The 4914-nt window shown below is 50.8% G+C and overlaps 1 pseudogene; it reads left to right on the top strand.

The window, feature by feature from the left end:
* The first annotated feature begins 328 nt into the window (after positions 1-328).
* On the top strand, positions 329-2205 carry LOC142590844 (uncharacterized; annotated as a pseudogene).
* Positions 2206-4914: the final 2709 nt, after the last annotated feature.

Here is a 4914-nt window from a genome sequence, read left to right as displayed (position 1 = left end):
CTGCCTTGCTATTTATTGCGTATTTGAAAGGTAAAGCGAAAAGCTTAACGGCCCGAAAAAAGAACAGAGAACGACTGAACAAGGCACTGACATTCAGATGATGGTAATTAATGTTCCAATGGAAATTAATTAATGTGTTCCTCTACAAAGCAAAATGAATAGCTGCGGGAGCAACGGTTTTAATGGAAGCACTTAACTCTCTTTACACCACGTCGTCAGTAAATGAATGAGTCAAGCATTCACCTAAGTCGTCACCTTGTGAACTCTGACACCTTTCAGAGGTTCTTAACCGACTCCGCTAGTACTTCGCATGTTAAGCTGGATTCACATGACAGTATGGACCGTCAATTCAATCCGCAGGTGAGTGTGACGGGGTCTAGCTGCAACGAATCGCCACGCTTGCAGCTGCTTTATGACGTCCCTGAGCGGGGCGTGATCCGGCTGCACCGGGCCACGTCATGCTCATCCACGGATTGAATCAGCAATCCATCCCGTTGTGTGGGTCTAGCTCTACGAACGCGCAAGATATGTAGAATAGATTAGGTCCAACATTTATTTATGGAGCATTCTATTTGAATAAATTTATCGAGCCATTTTCAGAGTGTTGTTGTTCGCAGGTACTTGTGGTTTACTCCAGAAAACCTAAGAACTTTTTGTATTTACAGCGCCTACAAGCACCTCCACCGGAAGCATAGCATGGTCATCCACCAGTAGCCGTACTTCTAGCTCTACGTCTAGCCCCACCTCAAGCTCTACCTCCAGCCCTACTTCTAGCTCTACCTCCAGCCCTACTTACAGCCCTACTTCCAGCCCTACTCCTAGCCCTACTTATAGCTCTACACCTAGCCCTACTTCTAGGTCTACCTGGAGCCATACCTCAAGCTCTAGCTCCATCTCTACTTCTAGCCCTACTTTCAGCCCTACCTCTAGTCCTACTTCCAGCACTATATATAGCTCTACGTCTAGCCCCACTTCTAGTTCTACTTGGAGCCCTACCTCTAGCTCTAGCTCCATTCCAACTTCTAGCCCTACATCAAGCTCTACCTCCAGCCCTACGTCTAACCCCACTTCTAGCTCTTCCTCCATCTCTACTTCTAGCCCTACTTTCAGCCCTACCTCTAGCCCTACTTCCAGCCCTACTTCTATCTCTACTGTCAGTACGACTGCAAGTCCAAGCTGTGTCTGCGACACAAGTGAAACTACCGCAAGTACTGCAAGTTCAACATCCAGCCCGACATCAAGTTCGACATCCAGCCCAACATCAAGCCCAACGTCCAGCCCGACATACAGCACAACATCTAGCCCGACACCCAGTCCGACATCTAGCTCAACGTCAAGCCCAACATCAAGCACCACATACAGCCCAACGTCTAGCCCGACATCCAGCCCGAAATACAGCACAACGTCAAGCCCGACATACAGCACAATGTCTAGCCCGACATCTAGCCCGACATCAAGCACCACATACAGCCCAACGTTTAGCCCGACATCTGGCTCAACGTCTAGCCCGACATCAAGCCCTACATCAAGCTCGACATCCAGCCCGACATACAGCACAACGTCTAGCCCGACATCTAGCCCGACATCAAGCACCACATACAGCCCAACGTTTAGCCCGACATCTAGCTCAACGTCTAGCCCGACATCAAGCCCTACATCAAGCTCGACATCCAGCCCGACATACAGCACAACGTCTAGCCCGACATCTAGCACGACATCAAGCACCACATACAGCCCAACGTTTAGCCCGACATCTAGCTCAACGTCTAGCCCTACATCAAGCTCGACATCCAGCCCGACATACAGTACAATGTCTAGCCCGACATCAAGCCCGACATCAAGCACCACATACAGCCCAACGTCTAGCCCGACATCAAGCCCTACGTCAAGCTCGACATCCAGCCCGACATACAGCACAACGTCTAGCCCGACATCAAGCACCACATACAGCCCAACGTCTAGCCCGACATCCAGCCCGACATCTAGCCCTACATCAAGCTCGACATACAGCCAGACATACAGCACGACGCCTAGCCCGACACCCAGCCCGACACCCAGCTCAACGTCTAGCCCGACATCTAGCCCGACATCAAGCACCACATACATCCCAACGTCTAGCCCGACATCGAGCTCACCAGTCTGGACAACCCGCCCTCCAACGCTTCATCCAACAAAACCAACAAATGGCCATACTCGTCCAACTAAGCCACCAAAGGGAGGTTCCTGCATCAAAGCCAATATGCCAGACGTTCTCGGCATTGGAAAGGTAATGATCGCTATACAATTCCGGTCCCTTACACATGTCTTACTGAAGAGTAATTTAACTGCTTACATGTCGAATGTTCCGTCAGAAGGAGCGTCCATGCAGATACTCCCATCACTCTTCTAGCTAAACTACATGCTGTTGTGAAGTCGGGGGTCCGAGTGGCCACGAAGGTTCCATGGCTGCTTCAGTGCCAGGTGACGGGAAAAAGAGAGGTCCAGAGTGACGTCCGAGCGATGAGAAAAATGATTTATATACAAATTTACATGATGGTGCTTCACAAGAAGGGCTTCATGATTCTTAGAACACACTACACGGTAAAGTCTTTGCATGTCCGAGCACGTCTTCACAACAATCCCGCTCCTCTTTTTAAGCATTTCAATTCCTCCTTTCGCTCATCGAAGGAACTCAATGTCCTTCTTCTCAGCCAATCACAATCATCGAACCGTTCGCAAAATCCCGCCTATGACGTCGCACAGTTCCGCCAGACTCCGCCTCCAACATTGCACGATCCAACGTTGCACGTTGCATACGAGGCCACCACGTGGCAATCCGCCTCTTTCATGGCGCGGCGGCGCATGCGCCCTGCCTTAGCGGATTAGTCGCAAAACGTTTTGGAAGGGTCGCGCGTGTGGCTGCGCGCCGGGAATTCCCCCGAAAAAGAAAAGAAAGCGCTCGGGCGCGCGCTGCTGCAAGCACTCGTGCCACGTACCGCGTTGAAACTCTACTGGTAGCTCGACGTCGGTGCGGTGCCGAATACGTGCGTAGCGTCAGACCGCAACTCTACTTTAGAGCAGAAAGCGGCCAGGGCATCGTCCGAGTGGTCCGGACTGCACTGTGAGCCAGGTAGTTGCCGCCTTTCATGAATGGCTCGCTAATTTAACGGAAAACCCGGGCGACACTTAAGTACATCACGTGGCTGACGAAGTCTTTTTGCAGCATTGGTCCTCACTTGCTGGTGATGGTAGCGCCTTCCTGACTGCACGTACTCGTAAGGCGCGGCAACTCTGGGTTGATACGAGACCGACAAGACGCTCACTCCAATGATCGACCAATTATTGGGCGTCACTGAAACCACTTTATCATACCAGGTCGACAACGACGCAACCGACGAGCGCGAGTTGTACTGCGACAGGCTTTCTTGTCGAAGATACCGGCAAAATCAACGTGCCGACCATCGCTCGACCTAACCCCGCGCGATCGGCCATCGAACCGACAACACGATAGCGACAGCGTCTTCGCTTGCATATATAATTAGTCGTGCTCAACATGAGTCAAGCACGCCTACCAAGTTGAAATGCACAAGCTTTAACCCTCTCAAGCCGTGGCCACGAAGTTTGAGCCAATGTCGATCCTGTTCAGCGAAAGTTAACCTGGCGCCGTCGAGTTTGTGCACTCGCTGCTGGCGGACCTGAACTGGAATGTAAGCAGTTAGGTCGACAAAAACTGCTTTTACAGTTCAGTTCGGGCCTTAGCGATTTGAAATCAACTACTCTTCACTTCGCACGACGCGTACACAATAAGCGGTAAGCGGCGGCACAGCGCTGTGCCGACATCTGTACATCACCGTACCTGTAGGCTGTCGGCCGCATTCGCTACGTATATTGGTGGACCTGTACGTGTTGATTTGCGGACACATTTCTCAATTTCAGAGATTCACTGTTTGCCTCGGCGTCAAGCGGCAAACAAGGGACGGTGTATTCGGTGTACAGCAGCATAAACAACGTTCTCGCTCATTTATACCAACGCCGTGTGAGCGATGCCATCCGGGCGTTTTCGTGAGAGAACAACATGGCCCACGGATGAGCACTTATGCGAGCACTGTTTTCTCTAATAATGCTCCTATGGCACGTTAAAACTGTAAGTATGATGAAGTTAAAGAAAAGCGAGAATAAGTTAACAGCCCGTAAGATATGTATCTGGATCACAGTTGCCGTTGTGTAAGTGGTTCGGCCGCTCATATTTACTCGTCTCAGGGTGTAACAATGTGGCACATATGTGCAGATATGCATGTTTTGCAACATTTTGACACGATTTCATATCAGCGTTGGACCTGTTCCACAATATTTGACGAGAACAACGACCTGCGGCTGTAGATGTCGATGTAAACAAGTGCACCGCTTTAATAAATCCGACGCAGAAGGCTGCGCTCGAAAACTTTTTGAATATGCGAAACGTCTGAATAACGTGTAAAAAGAATACAAGAAGTGATGTCCAAGTGCAGAAATCAGTGACAAATTCCAAGGCAGCCGTGCCGCCAAACGGAACTCAGCGTGCCTTTATCGGCCGCACTGTTTGCAGATCAGCGCTCTCAGGCCTGCTCTCCCAGTAATCATTGAGGGCTACATGGCTTCAGGAACGACATGCTGTTCCGAAGAAGCCATTAATAATGATTTGCGATCCACGAAACGCACAACCGACGCGCACTCAACGTGGGCGCAGGTGCACAAATCAACCGGCGAAAGCCCCGGGACCCTTCCAAAACGTTTTGAGAGGCGTGCGGCAGAGGGCAGCACAGGAAAATGAAAGAGGCGGATTTGGCAACCTCAAGCCAACGCAGTTCCCACGGAAGTCCTCGACGTTGGCTTCTTGAATCAATTAGTGGGTTTCCCGTGACGGTCAGCTTGTCAGGATAATGAGACTGGCCTTCG

This window comes from Dermacentor variabilis, chromosome 8 (assembly GCF_050947875.1).
Source record: "Dermacentor variabilis isolate Ectoservices chromosome 8, ASM5094787v1, whole genome shotgun sequence".
NCBI classification, from domain to species: domain Eukaryota; kingdom Metazoa; phylum Arthropoda; class Arachnida; order Ixodida; family Ixodidae; genus Dermacentor; species Dermacentor variabilis.
This window is presented reverse-complemented; position numbering and strand designations above follow the sequence as displayed.